Here is a 19,277-nt window from a genome sequence, read left to right on the forward strand (position 1 = left end):
AGGAAGAGATCGGGGAAGATAGCTGCCTCCAAACAAGCCAGAGCACATAGCAGCCAGATAATGGATTCTGAAGAGCCTGTACACGTGAAAGGTGCGACCATGTTCCATCTCACGGGCGAGCCGATGCTACCATCGAAACCGCTGGAGGCACTATCAGGGGATCTGGAGACTGCACGACCATGTGCTATCGACTGAGAAAATCCTACTAGCCTCGAAGGATCCAGGATATCTGACATACGCGGCTCATGTGCCTGAGGGGAAGTGCTACGTCGACACACGGCCCGCGGAGGTGTTCTTCCTATGGTTTGTCCATATCTTTGAGATGTTTCTGACAAGGCGGCTCGATTTTACAATCGCCCGCCTTTTTGCGCTACATACGAGCTTTGTCATGAAGAGAGAAGAAGTCTCGCAAATCTGTGTGGCGGATCCGTACTACATGCACGAGTCTTTCTTGAGTCTCGGCGACTTTGAGCGTGAAACTGCTAGGGACTACCTCCAAAACTTCATGGTACAGAATAAGGACCAAGAAATTGTCCTCCTGCCTTATCATCCAAAGTAAGTCAGTTCCGGACAACCCTTTCGTACATTTCAATCATTCCTTCTCACTCATATGAAGAATAATTTGAGGTGTCTTTTCCCCACAGCAACAGGCGCGCCGTCCTTATCGTTCTTTACCCGCGAGTCTCCCACGCCATGTATTTCGACCCTTCCAGAGACTACGAGAAGGACTACACCCACATGATGAATATTCTAGATGATGCTCTCCAAGGCTTCAGCATTAGAGGTGGCCACATGCAGATCAGGAAACAAAGGAACAAGAAGATGGGTTTCGCGCATAAAACTAACTTCTGTTGCATCCATGTCCCAAAACCAATCAAGAAGGATGGATTCTACATCCTCCATCTCATGATTGAGTTCAACACGGATCACCAAAAGCTTCGCATGACAAGCAGAAATGATGAACATATCCACAAGTGGCTAGAATCTCATGGAGAAGCGGATTATAAACTTAGAGATGACTTCTTTCGCATCCAGAGGGACATTGCGACGATCATCATGAAAGAAGTCGTCGATGACAAGGGGATGTTCCACCATGGCCCTATATCGCGAGCTGACATACGAACTCGCATAGGCATGCAACGTCAAGACCTCACGCCGTTCAAGAAGCTAGGGTCCATCCTCGATGATATGGAAGGATGGAACTTCTAGTGATTTACGATGCCGATGATGATGATGATATGTGTCGGTTGAACTTGTATACTTTTTGTAGCGATGAAACTTTGTTATGTCCACGGTGCCTGCCGAACTTGCGTAACGCTACTTTGTTTGTTTGGGTACGATGACCTGCGTACCTCTAGTTAATTAGTTTCCGTACTGTATGTTGCATCTACTTGCTAATTAACCCTTTCTTTTTCGTGTTGCTCTAATATATTTTGTTGCATATGATTGTACATCCTCTTGATGAACATGTATCTCTAACAGGTACCTAGTTTCTTGATGATGAGATGGCGGTGCTATGTCATGTACAAAGGGAAAGTTCCGGGGGTGTACAACGAGTGGCATGAGTGTCAGGCACAAGTGAATGGGGTCTCGGGCGCCAGCCATAAAGGCCTCAAAAGCAGACAAGAAGGAGAAGCTAGTTACTTGAGGTTCACGCTAGCGCGAGAGAGGACTCGTAACCGCCGCCTCATGTACTGCATAGTTCTGCTCTCACTCATAGTGATTGCTCTTCTCGCGTATACCATTGTTTAGATGGATGACGTTGTAGTTGCAAGTATTCGAGACTTGCATGTATCTCTATTTTCGATATGATGACGAGATACCACTTTGTATTGGATGATGATTATGATGAGACTATTTGTATGTATATGCTATGATTACATTTGTGGTCTCGCAGCCATTTGTATGTGTATTATGATGACATTTGTATCTACTAAAGATTCTTGTATAAAGCCTGTTCAAATACAAAACAAATATGCAAAAAAAACTACTAAAATTAGCAGTAGCGAGTGGAGAAAAGTTAGCAGCAGCGCCACAGTAGCAGTAGCGCGCCCTGGCAAAGCGCGCTAGCGCTATTAGCAGCAGCGAGCTTCCACGAGGCGCGCTGCTGCTACACTTGTATAGAAGGAGCGCCGGTGAGCACGCACTACTGCTACGGGTTAGCTGTAGCGCCTTATTAGTAGCGCCGGTCACCGCGCTACTGATATACCTACAACCTGCGTTGCTGGTAGCCTTTTCCCTAGTAGTGACAGTGGGTGGCAAAACAAACACGACTCGACCAAAATTGATGTAGGCATATATTTTCAATAGGGGCAAGTTTGTAACTTCACTTAGATGTGACACAACCGCCCTACCTGTCAGTCCCATTCATACACCATGGGTGCCAACCGTGGGTGCCAAAACACCCTCTCCTCGCCTGAATATTGGCGAGATTGCCGTCTTATCCCCAACCGACGAGACGTCCAAATTTTAAACGTGGGCAAAGTTCATAACTTTCCCATATTTCAGACAGGCGCATCCGAAAAACATGGTTCCCCGTACCTCTCCCTCAATTTTCCCATTCATACACCGTCCGCGCTAGAACACCATCCCCACACCAGCCTCCTCCGTCCGCCACCCCATCCATTGCCGCCATACTCCTTCCCATCCATTGCCACCGTCCTCCACCATGAAGGAGCGCCTACCAAGACCGGGTCATCCACTTCCAGAGACAAACGTTTCTCATCCACGGCGACGTGCCAAGAGCTTTGCATCGCGTCCTCTCGCTTCATTGACGCCGTCGTCCTCTTTGCCGGGGCCGCTCACATGACCTTCTCGTCCACCGCAACAGGACTTATCCCCCGATGCACCCGTTTACCGTCATAGATATGCTTCAATGCCACTGACAACCATCGCTCCCCCGATGCCTACACGGCGCCACAAGAGAGGTGGTACTTCATATCTCCTCAACTTTTTGATCTCAACCAGAAAATAGATCGTAACTTGGTTACTGTACTTTCTTTCCAGCTCTTAGAATTTAGTTCTTAGTTCGAAGCAAACAATGGATGCTAAATAGCATTTCTCCAATTTGTAGCTTTAAATATGCCATGGCACAGTCATAATAGGGTTTAACTGATCATGATTAGGGTTTAATTAATCATGTCGGTTCCGTGGTGGTTTCTTTAATAGAAATCGGAGGGGAAACCCTCTTTTGCTCAAAAAAATGCTTAGGGTTTCCCCCTTTTATGATCACTATACGATTAGCATACGTGCTTCGTGTCATAATAGCACTGCTCCACCCATGAAGCTAAACAAGCTTAGTTGTTCAAATACGAATATGATATTATTAAAACAGAGTCGTTTAATTGGTCAGCTAAATGTTCCTAATTTAGTTTCGAAAATGCATGTACGCCGCTCGTGTGTGTATCTCTACATGGTGCCCACGGTGGGCCGCGACCACCCTGAGATTTTGGGTCGGCCCAGGCCCCAATTCCCCTCTGTTCTGCTGCACTCCCCATCTCTACTCGCCCTCATCCGCCTGCCTCGCTGGCGACTTGCCATCCCCGGACGACATGACTGTAGGAGGAGACGCCGGACTAACAGGATGTCAAGAGCCGCTGCCCGGGCGCGCCACCATGCCTACCTTCCCAGTCTGTTCAGGGCTTAGGCATGCAGCAGGCACTAAGCAAACCCGGTTTATCCTGAGATACGTCCTCAACACTCAACAGCCACTCCTCACCACCCATTTTCTAATTGATTCATTACTCATTAGGCAGGACTGTCATTAGGGTTTGTTGTGTACTGAGTGCTACCTACACTTAATGTTTCAGATGTATTTCAGTAATCTTTAGTACCTGTAAAGTTCACAGGGTTTCAAAATTCCGGCCCTAGGAACAGACACTAGTCATTTTGGACTGTTGGTCGTAGTGACATTGACCCAAATTACTACTGCACGCCAGGTTTATTGACAATTTTACTTGTCTTTCTTACTCATTCGAAATGATATCCAATTATTCACGTTGATTAGTTGCAAAAAATAAGTGCTAGACCAACTTCTTGATTCAGATTTTGGACGGTCTCTTACTGCAGTTACAATTCTGCATACTTGTCCTAGTAAGCTCACAAGTAATGATTGATTCATTACATCTATGCTTGCCTTGTCATATTTGTTGTCAATATTCTTTTAGGGTGGACCACCTTGTTTCAAAATACTGGAACCGCAGACATGAGTGAATAGTATTTCTCCGCGTGATCTCTTCCATCATGTGTGGGAAACGAACACTGCATTGTATAGAAAGAAAGTGTCATTTCCACCTTTTACATAGACTATGATCTTTTACATGGAATACAATTTGCCTACTTGCTTTGTGTCACACTACCAGCACTCCACCCTTGAAGCTAAACATTATGCCACTCATAATTCCTTAGTTTATTTGTTCAAATACGAATTTGATATGATTCTAATGTTCCTACTTCAGTTTTGAAATGTGTGTCTGCTTGTTATAGAGACATAAGAGGTTTGTGTTGGGGAACGTAGTAATTTCAGAAAAATTCCTTGCACATGCAAGATCTATCATGGTGATGCATAGTAACGAGAGGGGAAGAGTGTTGTCCACGTACCCTCATAGACCGTAAGCGGAAGTGTTATAACAACGCGGTTGATGTAGTTGTACGTCTTCACGATCCGACCGATCCTAGTACCGAAAGTACGACACCTCTGCAATCTGCACACGTTTAGCTCGGTGAGATCCCACGAACTCTCGATCTAGCTGAGTGTCGAGGGAGAGCTTCGTCAATATGACGGTGTGATGACAGTGATGATGATGCTACCGGAACAGGGCTTCGCCTAAGCACCGCTATGATATGACCGAGGTGGATTATCATGGAGGGGGGCACCGCACACGGCTAACGGATCAATGATCAACTTGTGTGTATATGGGGTGCCCCCTGGCCACTGATACGTCTCCGTCGTATCTATAATTTTTGATTGTTCCATGCCAATATTATACAACTATCATATACTTTCGGCAACTTTTTATACTATTTTGGGACTAACATATTGATCCAGTGCCCAGTGCTAGTTCCTGTTTGTTGCATGTTTTTTGTTTCGCGGAATATCCATAGCAAACGGAGTCCAAACGGGATAAAAACTGACGGAGATTTTTTTGGAATATATATGATTTTTGGGAAGAAAAATCCATGCGAGATGGTACCCGAGGGGGCCACGAGGCAGGGGCGCCCTAGGGGGGCAGGCGCGCCCCTGACCCTCGTGGCCATCCCTTAAGGCGGTTAGTGCTCTTCTTTCGCCGCAAGAAAGATAATATCCGGATAGAGATCGTGTTAAAATTTCAGCCCAATCGGAGTTACGGATCTCCAGGAATATAAGAAACGGTGAAATGGAAGAATCTAAGAACGCAGAAACAGAGAGAGACAGAGAGACAGATCCAATCTTGGAGGGGCTCTCGCCCCTCCCATGCCATGGAGGCCAAGGACCAGAGGGGAAACCCTTCTCCCATCTAGGGAGGAGGTCAAGGAAGAAGAAGACGAAGGGGCCCCCTCTCCCCTTCTCTTCCGGTGGCGCCGAAACGCTGCCGTGGCCATCATCATCATCACCGCGATCTACACCAACACCTCCGCCATCTTCACCAACATCTCCGTCACCTTCCCCCTCTATCTACAGCGGTCCACTATCCTGCAACCCTCTCTACCCTCTACTTGAACATGGTGCTTTATGCTTCATATTATTATCCAATGATGTGTTGCCATCCTATGATGTCTGAGTAGATTTTCTTTGTCCTATCGGTGGTTGATGAATTGCTATGTTTGGTTTAATTTGCTTGTGGTTATGTTGCTGTCCTTTGGTGCCCATCATATGAGCGTGCGCGTGGATCCCACCATAGGGTTAGTTGTATGTCGATAGGACTATGTATTGGAGGGCAAGATTGACAGAAGCTTCAACCTAGCATAGAAATTGATGCATACGGGATTGAAGGGGGGCCAATATATCTTAATGCTATGGTTGGGTTTTACCTTAATAAACGTTAGTAGTTGCGGAGGCTTGCTAATAGTTCCAATCATAAGTGCATAGAATTCCAAGTCAGGGATGACATGCTAGCAGTGGCCTCTCCCACATAATACTTGCTACCGGTCTGGTAAAGTAGTCAATTTCTTAGGGACAATTTCGCAACTCCTACCACCACTTTTCCACACTTGCTATATTTACTTTATTGCTTCTTTACTTACAACAGCCCCTACTTTTTATTTACTTGCTCTTTATTATCTCGCAAACCTATCCAACAACACCTACAAAGTACTTCTAGTTTCATACTTGTTCTAGGTAAAGCGAACATCAAGCGTGCATAGAGTTGTATCGGTGGTTGATAGAACTTGAGGGAATATTTGTTCTGCCTTTAGCTCCTTGTTGGGTTCGACACTCTTAATTATCGAAAACTATTGCGATCCCCTATACTAGTGGGTTATCAAGACCTTTTTCTGGCGCCGTTGCCGGGGAGAAATAGCGTGGGGTGAATATTCTTGTGTGTGCTTGTTTGCTTTATCACTAAGTAATTTTTATTTACTGTTCTTAGTTGTTCTCTATCTTTAGTTATGGATATGGAACATGAAATACCAAAAAAATTAGGTGTACTTGCTACTCATGGAGATGAGGAACCTCCTAAGACCCTCTATGCTGGTTATGTGAATGATATTATGTACTACTTTAATAATCCTGAGAAAACCCCATTCAATTATGTAGTGGGAGTAACATTGGATCTACGCGAATACTTTAGGGATTATCGCTTGACACAAAAAGGGAAACTATTATGGGATCAAATTCATATATTGAAGTGGTATGCTAGGCAACTATGCTTGATTTATGATTATACTTGTTGCTCTAGGATGAAGGCTCCACACCTTCCCTTCTCATGCGAATTTAATGATAATAAAACCTTAGCTTCTTATGCTAATGGTATATATGATTACTATGATGTGGAACAAATAGAAGAATTTGTTGCTTTTATGGGTGCCTATGAAATTGAATCTATGTTTAAAGAGTTTGAAGATTTTGATGATGCTGTTTATTGACCTAAAAATTTAGCTATCCTCAAATATTGCTATGATAATTATGAATATAATTCCTATATTAATGCGCTTATTGAGAAAGTCTCCGTTGTCCAAGAAGAGACTAATATTTTGCAGGAATCTATGGAATAAGAAGTTGATGAAACTGTGAGCTCATTGGATGAAAAAGATGAGGAGAAGAGCGAAGAACAAAAGGAGGAAGAGCGGATTGATCACCCGTGCCCACCTTCTAATGAGAGTAACTCTTCAACTCATACATTGTTTAATTCCCCTTCATGCTTACTGAAGGATGAATGCTATGATAATTGCTATGACCCCGTTCATTCTTTTGAAATATCCCTTTTTGATGATGCTTGCTATGCTTGTGGCCAAGATGCCAAGAATTATGCTTATGGAGATGAACTTGCTATAGATCCTTACGTTAACCATGAAATTGTTGCTATTGCACCCACGCATGATAGTCCTATTATCTTTTTGAATTCTCCCAATTACACTATATCGGAGAAGTTTACCCTTATTAAGGATTATATTGATGGGTTGCCTTATACCATTGCACATGATGATTTTGATGAATATAATATGCATGTGCTTGCTGCTCCTACTTGCAATTATTATGAGAGAGGAACTATATCTCCACCTCTCTATGTTTCCCACACGAAAAAATTGCAAGAAACTGTTTATACTATGCATTGGCCTTTACTTTGTGTGCATGAATTGTTCTTTTATGACATGCCGATGCATAGGAAGAGAGTTATACTTTGTCATTACATGATATATGTTGCTTTGTGCTCACTACTAAATTACAAATCATTGCTAATTAAAATTGGCTTTGATATACCTTGGGATCCGGGTGGATTCACTACTTGAGCACTATATGCCTAGCTTAATGGCTTTAAAGAAAGCATTGCCAGGGAGAAAACCCGGAGTCATTTATTTCTGTTGCTTTTATATAGTTTAAAAACAAAATAAAATAAAGAGTGGAACCCAAAACGTTTTCCAAAAGGAAAGTGGAAGTGAGAAAGACAAGCATTGTTGAAGTGGGAGAGCTCCTTGAACTTTGTTCATGCTCACGGCAACTTTGTGAATCTTCATTACAGAAAATTTTCAACAAAAATAATTATCCCATTGTACAATTCCATTGTATTATAAAAATTAATGTGCTAAGGTTTTCCTTTAGGATGTTTACTTTCCTGGTTGATTTGCACGGTGCAGGACAGAAACTTTGGCTGTAGTGCACAATTTTACATTTTTAGCTGGAACGTCAAATGGTTCTGATTCTTTTTGCAATGTCTTTATATACAAATTTTTTATTTTTCCTAATTTTTGTAGAATTTTTGCAGTAACATAGGTATGGTGAATGTTCATATTATTACAGACTGTTCTGTTTTAGACAGATTCTATTTTTGATGCATAGTTTGCTTGTTTTGATGAAACTATCAATTTATATCAGTGGATTAAGCCATGAAAAGGTTATATACAGTAGAAACAATGCAAAAAAAATATGAATTGGTTTGCAATAGTACTTAGAGTAGTGATTTGCTTTATTATACTAACGGATCTTACCGAGTTTTCTGTTGATGTTTTGTGTGGATGAAGTGTTCGATGATCGAGAAGGTTTCGATGTAAGAAGAAGGAAGAGAGGCAAGAGCTTAAGCTTGGGGATGACTGAGGCACCAAAAGTAAATATTCAAGGAGACTCAAGCGTCTAAGCTTGGGCCGGGGATGCCCCGGAAGGCATCCCCTCTTTCTTCAACAAGTATCGGTATGTTTTCGGATTCATTTCGTTCATGCGATATGTGCAATCTTGGAGCGTCTTTTGCATTTAGTTTTCATTTTTTTCTTTTATGCACCATGCTGGTATGAGACAGTCCTTGGTTGATTTATAGAATGCTCTTCGAATTTCACTTATATCTTTTGAGTATGGCTTTATAGAATGCTTCATGTGCTTCACTTATATCATTTGAAGTTTAGATTGCATGTTTCTCTTCACTTAGACAACCGCCATTTGTAGAATGCTCTTTTGCTTCACTTATATTTGTTAGAGCGTGGGCATATCTTTTGTAGAAAAATTTAAACTCTCTTGCTTCACCTATATCTATTTAGAGAGATGACAAGAATTGGTCATTCACACGGTTAGTCATAAAATCCTACATAAAACTTGTAGATCATTGAATATGATATGTTTGATTCCTTGCAATAGTTTTGCAATATAAAGATGGTGATATTAGAGTCATGCTACTGGGTAGTTGTGGATTGTAGAAATACTTGTGTTGAGGTTTGTGATTCCCATAGCATGCACGTATGGTGAACCGTTATGTAACGAAGTCGGAGCATGATTTATTTATTGATTGTCTTGCTTATGAGTGGCGGTCGGGGACGAGTGATGGTCTTTTCCTACCAATCTATCCCCCTAGGAGCATGCACGTAGTACTTTATTTCGATGACTAATAGACTTTTGCAATAAGTATGTGAGTTCTTTATGACTAATGTTGAGTCCATGGATTATACACACTCTCACCCTTCCACACATTGCTAGCCTCTCTAGTACCGTGCAACTTTCACCGGTACCTTAAACCCACCATATACCTTCCTCAAAACAGCCACCATACCTACCTATCATGGAATTCCCATAGCCATTCCGAGATATATTGCCATCCAACTTCCATCATCATCATATACATGACTTGAGCATTCATTGTCATATTGCTTTGCATGATCGTAAGATAGCTAGCATGATGTTTTCATGGCTTGTCCGTTTTTTGATGTCATTGCTATGCTCGATCATTGCACATCCCGGTACACCGCCGGAGGCATTCATATAGAGTCATATCTTTGTTCTAGTATCGAGTTGTAATATCGAGTTGTAAGTAAATAAAAGTGTGATGATCATCATTATTAGAGCATTGCCCCAGTGAGGAAAAGATGATGGAGACTATGATTCCCCTACAAGTCGGGATGAGACTCCGGAAAAAAAAGAAAAACAAAGAGAAAGGCCCAAAAAAAGAGAAGGCCCAAAAAAATAAATAAAAAATAAAAAAATGAGATAAAAAGAGAGAAGGGGCAATGTTACTATCCTTTTACCACACTTGTGCTTCAAATTAGCACCATATTCTTCATATAGAGAATCTCTTGAGTTATCACTTTCATATACTAGTGGGAATTTTCATTATAGAACTTGGCTTGTATATTCCGATGATGGGCTTCTACAAATGCCCGAGGTCTTCATGAGCAAGCAAGTTGGATGCACACCCACTTAGTTTCCAGTCTGAGCTTTCATACACTTATAGATCTAGTGCATCCATGGCATGGCAATCCCTACTCACTCACATTGATATTATTGATGGGCATCTCCATAGCTCGTTGATACGCCTAGTTGATGTGAGACTATCTTCTCCTTTTTGTCTTCTCCACAACCACCATTCTATTCCGCCTATAGTGCTATGTCCATGGCTTGCGCTCATGTATTGCGTGAAAGTTGAAACAGTTTGAGAACGTCAAAAGTATGAAACAATTGCTTGGCTTGTCATCGGGGTTGTAAATGATGTGAATATTTTGTGTGGTGAAGATGGAGCATAGCCGGACTATATAATTTTGTAGGGATAACTTTCTTTGGCCTTGTTATTTTGAAAATACATGATTGCTTTATTAGTAGGCTTGAAGTATTATTGTTTTTATGTAAAATGATAGACTATTGCTTTGAATAACTCGTATCTTAATATTCATGCCATGATTAGATATGTGATCAAGATTATGCTAGGTAGCATTCCACATCAAAAATATCATTTTTATCATTTGCCTACTCGAGGAAGAGCGGGAATTAAGGTTGGGGATGCTGATACATCTCCGTCATATCTATAATTTTTGATTGTTCCATGCCAATATTCTACAACTTTCATATACTTTTGGCAACTTTTTATACTATTTTTGGGACTAACATATTGATCCAGTGCCTAGTGCCATTTCCTGTTTGTTGCATGTTTTTTGTTTCACAGAATATCCATATCAAACGGAGTCCAAACGGGATAAAAATTGACGGAGATTTTTTTGGAATATATATGATTTTTGGGAAGAAAAATCCATGTGAGACGGTGCCCGAGGGGACCACGAGGCAGGGGGCACGCCCCTGACCCTCGTGGCCACCCCGTAAGGCGGTTGGTGCCCTTCTTCCGCCACAAGAAAGCTAATATCCAGATAGAGATCGTGTTAAAATTTCAGCCCAATCGGAGTTACGGGTCTCCAGGAATATAAGAAACGGTGAAAGGGAAGAATCTGGAACGCAGAAACAGAGAGAGACAGAGAGACAAATCCAATCTCGGAGGGGCTCTCGCCCCTCCCATGCCATGGACGCCAAGGACCAGAGGGGAAACCCTTCTCCCATCTAGGGAGGAGGTCAAGGAAGAAGGAGATGAAGGGCCCCCCTCTCCCATTCTCTTCCAGTGGCGCCGGAATGCTGCCTTGGCCATCATCATCATCACCGCGATCTACACCAACACCTCCGCCATGTTCACCAACATCTCCATCACCTTCCCCCTCTATCTACAGCGGTCCACTCTCCCGCAACCCGCTGTACCCTCTACTTGAACATGGTGCTTTATGCTTCATATTATTATCCGATGATGTGTTGCCATCCTATGATGTCTGAGTAGATTTTCTTTGTCCTATCAGTGGTTGATGAATTGCTATGATTGGTTTAATTTGCTTGTGGTTATGTTGTTGTCCTTTGGTGCCCATCATATGAGCGCACGCGTGGATCACACCATAGGGTTAGTTGTATGTTGATAGGACTATGTATTGGAGGGCAAGAGTGACAGGAGCTTCAACCTAGCATAGAAATTGATGCATAGGGGATTGAAGGGGGACCAATATATCTTAATGCTATGGTCGGGTTTTACCTTAATGAACGTTAGTAGTTGCGGAGGCTTGCTAATAGTTCCAATCATAAGTGCATAGAATTCCAAGTCAGGGATGACATGCTAGCAGTGGCCTCTCCCACATAATACTTGCTATCGGTCTAGTAAAGTAGTCAATTGCTTAGGGACAATTTCGCAACTCCTACCACCACTTTTCCACACTCGCTATATTTACTTTATTGCTTCTTTACTTACAACAACCCCTACTTTTTATTTACTTGCTCTTTATTATCTCGCAAACCTATCCAACAACACCTACAAAGTACTTCTAGTTTCATACTTGTACTAGGTAAAGCAAACATCAAGCGTGCGTAGAGTTGTATCGGTGGTCGATAGAACTTGAGGGAATATTTGTTCTGCCTTTAGCTCCTCATTGGGTTCGACACTCTTACATATCGAAAACTGTTGCGATCCCCTATACTTGTGGGTTATCAAGAGCCACGTATATAAAGGATGGAGGGAGGAGGTGGTCGGCCCTCATAGGGGGCACCCAAAGTGTGGAGTCCTACTAGGACTCCCTAGTCCTAGTAGGATTCCACCTCCCACATGGAATAGGAAAAAGGGAAGGGAGAAGGAGAAGGAAGGGGGCGCCCCCTTTCCCTAGTCCAATTGAGACCAGTCCATGGGGAAGGGGCGCAACCACCCTTGAGGCCTTTCTCTCCTTTCCCGTATGGCCCATTAAGGACCAACATGAATTCCCGTAACTCTCCGGTACTCTGAAAAATACCCAAATCACTCGGAACCTTTCCGATGTCCGAATTGTTGGGGAACATAGTAATTTCAAAAAATTTCCTACGCACACACAAGATCATGGTGATGCATAGCTACGAGAGGGGAGAGTATGTCTATGTACCCTTGTAGACCAAAAGCGGAAGCGTTTATCAACGGGTTGATGTAGTCGTACACCTTCACGATCCGTCCTGATCAAGTACCGAACATACGGCACCTCCGCCTTCAGTACAAATTCAGCTCGAGGACGTCCTCGCCTTCTTGATCCAGCAAGAGGGGCAAAGTAGTAGATGAGTTCTGGCAGCACGGCGGCGTGGTGACGGTGTTGGTGAAGAACAATCTCCGCAGGGCTTCGCCTAAGCACTACGAAAACTATTACGGAGGATAAACTAGAGGGGACGGAGTTGCCGGCACACAGCTTGGTGTGTCTTGATGTGTCTTGGGTGCTAGCCCTACCCCTCTATTTATATGTTGAGACTTGGGGTCAAAACTTGGAGTGAAAGCCTCCACAAAGTCGGTTTCACCCGAAAGGCAAGGGTCCTTCTCGGACTCCAGGGCCAGACCCCAGGGTTCCCGGCATCTGGACCCAGATGCCTGGGACCCTGGCGTCTAGCCCCTAGACTCCGCAAAACTTCCTTTTGCACTTTCCAAAAACCTTGTGGGCTTTCCCCTTTGGCCCAAATAAAGTGTTCTCGTACCCAAACATTTCGGGAAACATCCGGAACCCCTTCCGGTGAATTCCGGAACCCTTCCGAAGACCAAACACTATTATCCCATATATCAAACTTTATCTCCGGACCATTCCGGAGTTCCTCGTCATGTCCGTGATCTTATCCGGAACTCCGAACAACATTCGGTTACCAACATTCATAACTCATAAATACTATATCGTCAATGAACGTTAAGCATGCGGACCCTACGGGTTCAAGAACTATGTAGACATGACCGAGACACTTCTTTGGTCAATAACCAATAGCGGAACCTGGATGCCCATATTGGCTCCTACATATTCTATGAAGATATTTATCGGTCGAACTGCATAACAACATACGTTGTTCCCTTTGTCATCGGTATGTTACTTGCCCGAGATTCGATCGTCGGTATCTCAATACCTAGTTCAATCTTGTTACCGGCAAGTCTCTTTACTCGTTCCGTAATTCATCATCCCGCAACTAACTCATTAGTTACATTGCTTGCAAGGCTTATAGTGATGTGCATTAGTGAGAGGGCCCAGAGATACCTCTCCGACAATCGGAGTGACAAATGCTAATCTCGATCTATGCCAACTCAACAAGTACCACCGTAGACACCTGTAGAGCACCTTTATAATCACCCAGTTACGTTGTGATGTTTGGTAGCACACAAAGTGTTCCTCCAGTACTTGGGAGTTGCATAATCTCATAGTCATAGGAACATGTATAAGTCATGAACAAAGCAATAGCAACAAACTAAACGATCATCGTGCTAAGCTAACGAATGGGTCAAGTCAATCACATCATTCTCCAATGATGTGATCCCGTTAATCAAATGACAACTCATGTCTATGGTTAGGAAACATGACCATCATTGATTCAACGAGCTAGTCAAGTAGAAACAAACTAGTGGCACTCTATTTGTCTGTGTATTCACACATGTTCTAAGTTTCCAGTTAATACAATTCTAATATGAATAATAAACATTTATCATGATATAAGGAAATATAAATAACAACTTTATTATTGCCTCTAGGGCATATTTCCTTCAGTCTCCCACTTTCACTAGAGTCAATAATCTAGTTCACATCTTTATGTGATCAGTTCACATCTCCATGTGAGTAAAACCCAAACGGATTACTAGAGTCAATAATGTAGTTCACATCGCTATGTGATTAACACCCAAAGAGTGATCATGTTTTCTTGTGAGAGAAGTTTAGTCAACGGGTCTGCCATATTCAGAGCCGTATGTATCTTGCAAATTTTCTATGTCTACAATGCTTTGCATGAAGCTACTCTAGCTAATTGGTCCCACTTTCAATATGTATCTAGATCGAGACTTAGAGTCATCCAGATCGGTGTCAAAGCTTGCATCAACGTAACTCTTCACGATGAACTCTTTGTCACCTCCATAACCGAGAAACATTTCCTTATTCCACTAAGGATATTTTTGACCGCTGTCTAGTGATCCACTCCTGGATCACTATTGTACCCTCTTGACAAACTTATGGTGAGGTACACAATAGGTCTAGTACACAACATAGCATACTATATAGAACCTATGACTGAGGCATAAGGAATGACTTTTCATCCTCTTTCTATTTTCTGTCGTGGTCGGGTTTTGAGTCTTTACTCAACTTCACGCGTTGCAACACAGGCAAGAACTCCTTCTTTGACTGTTCCATTTTGGACTACTTCAAAAACTTGTCAAGGTATGTAATCATTGAAAATATATCAAGCGTCTTGATCTATCTCTATAGATCTTGATGCTCAATATGTAAGCAGCTTTATCGAGGTCTTTCTTTGAAAAACTATTTTCAAACACTCCTTTATGCTTTCTAGAAAGTTCTACATTATTCTGATCAACAATATGTCATTCACATATACTTATCATAAATGTTGTAGTGCTCCCACTCACTTTATTGTAAATGCAGGCTTCACCGCAAGTCTGTATAAAACCATATGCTTTGATCACTTTATCAAAGCATATATTCCAACTCCGAGATGCTTGCACCAGTCCAAGATGGATCGATGGAGCTTGCTCACTTTGTTAGCACCTTTAGGATCGATAAAACCTTCTGGTTGCATCATATACAATTCTTCTTTAAGAAATCCATTAAGGAATACAGTTTTGACAACCATTTGCCAGATTTCTTAAAATGCGGCAACTGCTAACATGATTCGGACAGACTTTTAAGCATCGATACGAGTGAGAAAATCTCATCGTAGTCGACACCTTGAACTTGTCGGAAACATTTTTCGACAATTCGAGCTTTGTAGATAGTAACACTACTATCAGTGTCCGTCTTCTTCTTGAAGATCCATTTATTCTTAATGACTCACTGATCATCGGGCAAGTCAATCAAAGTCCATACTTTATTCTCATACATGGATCCCATCACAAATTTCATGGCCTCAAGCCATTTCGCGGAATCTGGGCTCATCATCGCTTCCTCATAGTTCGTTAGTTCGTCATGGTATAGTAACATGACTTCCAGAAAGGATTACCGTACCGCTCTGGTGCAGACCATACTCTGGTTGTCCTACGAGGTTCGGTAGTAACTTGATCTGAAGTTTCATGATCATCATCATTAGCTTCCTCACTAATTGGGGTAGAGATCACTAGAACTGATTTCTTTGATGAACTACTTTCCAATTTGGTAGAAGGTACAATTACCTCATCAAGTTCTACATTCCTCCCACTCACTTCTTTCAAGAGAAACTCCTTCTCTAGAAAGGATCCACTTTTAGCAACAAAGATCTTGCGTTTGGATCTGTGATAGAAGGTGTACCCTACAGTTTCCTTTGGGTATTCTATGAAGACACATTTCTCCTATTTGGGTTTGACCTTATCAGCTTGAAACTTTTTCACATAAGCATCGCAGCCCAAACCTTTAAGAAACGACAGCTTAGGTTTCTAGCCAAACCACAATTCATATGGTGTCGTGTCAACGGATTTAGATGGTGCCCTATTTAACGTGAATGTAGCTGTCTCTAATGCATAACCCCAACATGATAGTGGTAAATCGATAAGAGACATCATAGATCGCACCATATTTCATAAAGTATGGTTATGACGTTCGGACACACCATTACGCTGTGGTGTTCCAGGTGGCGTGAGTTGCGAAACTATTCCGCATTGTTTCAAATGAATACCAAACTCATAACTCAAATATTCTCCTCCACGATCAGATAGCAAAAACTTTATTTCTTGTTACGATGATTTTCCACTTCACTCTGAAATTCTTTGAACTTTTCAAATGTTTCAGACTTATGTTTCATCAAGTAGATATACCCATATCTGCTCAAATCACCTGTGAAGGTCAGAAAATAATGATACTCGTTGCGAGCCTCAACACTCATCGGATCGCATACATCAGTATGTATTATTTCCATTAAGTCAGTTGCTCGCTCCATTGTTCTGGAGAACGGAGTCTTAGTCATCTTGCCCATGAGGCATGGTTCGCAAGCATCAAGTGATTCATAATCAAGTGATTCCAAAAACCCATCAGCATGGAGTTTCTTCATGCGCTTTACACCAATATGACCTAAACGGAAGTGCCACAAATAAGTTGTACTATCATTATTAACATTGCATCTTTTGGCTTCAATATTATGAATATGTGTATCACTACGATCGAGATTCAATAAACCATTTATATTGAGTGTATAACCATAGAAGGTTTTATTCATGTAAATAGAACAACAATTATTCTTTGACTTAAATGAATAATTGTATTGCAATAAACATGATCCAGTCATATTCATGCTTAACGCAAACACCAAATAACATTTATTTTAGGTTCAACACTAATCCCGAAAGTATAGGGAGTGCGCGATGATGATCATATCAATTTTGGAACCACTTCCAACACACATCGCCACTTCACCCTTAACTAGTCTTCGTTCATCCTACAACTCCCGTTTCGAGTTACTAATCTTAGCAACTAGACTAGTATCAAATACTGAGGGGTTGCTATAAATGTTGGGGAACGTAGTAATTTCAAAAAAATTCCTACGCACACGCAAGATCATGGTGATGCATAGCAACGAGAGGGGAGAGTGTGTCCACGTACCCTCGTAGACCGAAAGCGGAAGAGTTAGCACAACATGGTTGATGTAGTCATACGTCTTCACGATCCGACCAATCAAGCACCGAACGCACGGCACCTCCGAGTTCTGCACACGTTCAACTCGATGACGTCCCTCAAACTCCGATCCAGCCGAGCTCTGAGGGAGATTTTCATCAGCACGATGACGTGGTGACGATGATGATGTTCTACCGACGCAGGGCTTCGCCTAAGCACCGCTACGATATGACCGAGGTGGATTATGGTGGAGGGGGGCACCACACACGACTAAAAGATCCAAGAGATCAATTGTTGTGTCTATGGGGTGCCCCCTCCTCCATATATAAAGGGGGAGGAGGAGTGGGCCGGCCAAGGGGAGAGGCGCGCCCAGGGGGGGCAATCCTACTCCAAGTAGATTTGGCCCCCCTTTCCTACTCCAAGTAGGAGAAGGGGGAAGGAGGAGGTGGAGAGAAGGAAGGAGAAGGGGGGGCGCCGCCCCCTTCCCTTTCCCAATTCGGATTGGGGCAAGGGGGGCCCCGCGCCACCTCTTGGCCTCCCTCTCTCCTTTTCACTAAGGCCCATAAGGCCCAATAGCTTCCGGGGAGGGGTTTCCAGTAACCCCCCGGTACTCCTGTATATATCCAATAACCCCCGGAACCATTCCGGTGTCCGAATATAGTCGTCCAATATATCAATCTTCATGTCTCGACCATTTCGAGACTCCTCGTCATGTCCGTGATCACATCCGGGACTCCGAATTACCTTTGGTACATCAAAATACATAAACTCATAATATAACCGTCATCGAACTTTAAGCGTGCGGACCCTACGGGTTCGAGTACTATGTAGACATGACCGAGACACGTCTCCGGTCAATAACCAATAGCGGAACCTGGATGCTCATATTGGCTCCTACATATTCTACGAAGATCTTTATCGGTCAAACCGCATAACAACATACGTTGTTCCCTTTGTCATCGGTATGTTACTTGGCCCAGATTCGATCGTCGGTATCTCAATACCTAGTTCAATCTCGTTACCGGCAAGTCTCTTTACTCGTTCCATAACACATCATCCCGCAACTAACTCATTAGTTGCAATGCTTGCAAGGCTTAAGTGATGTGTATTACTGAGTGGGCCCAGAGATACCTCTCCGACAATCGGAGTGACAAATCCTAATCTTGAAATACGCCAACCCAACAACTACCTTCGGAGACACCTGTAGAGCACCTTTACAATCACCCAGTTACGTTGTGACGTTTGGTAGCACACAAAGTGTTCCTCCGGTAAATGGGAGTTGCATAATTTTATAGTCATAGGAACGTGTATAAGTCATGAAGAAAGCTATAACAACAAACTAAACGATCAAGTGCTAAGCTAACGGTTTAACAGGTGTGGATTTTGTGCGCTGTTGGATATCCTGGAGTAACTTGCCGCTAAGCCGGCGTCCCGGTTTAATGTGCGAATATACCGGTGAAGTTGATGATCCTCAACGCCACTGCAACATCCAATTATCCGAGGAAGAAGTTACTGAAGGTGTAAAGAAGATTCTGAATGAATCAGAACTGGTCTGTAGTCAAACCGGTCTGAGTCCCTTCTATACCAAGAACAAACCGCCTGTTGTAAGCATTACACTTCCTCTTCATCTCTAATATCTTTAACTTATACAAGCTGTAACCCTTCTTCTTTATATATATAGGGTGATGACCCCTTCTAGAAACGGAAATCCATAGAGAAAGCGACAAAGCCAACTGGAGACAAAGTGGTCAAACCAACCCGCCCGAAGACCAAAGCCGTAAAACGGACGTCAAAGCGGA

This window comes from Triticum dicoccoides, chromosome 7A, assembly GCF_002162155.2.
Source record: "Triticum dicoccoides isolate Atlit2015 ecotype Zavitan chromosome 7A, WEW_v2.0, whole genome shotgun sequence".
NCBI classification, from domain to species: Eukaryota; Viridiplantae; Streptophyta; class Magnoliopsida; order Poales; family Poaceae; genus Triticum; species Triticum dicoccoides.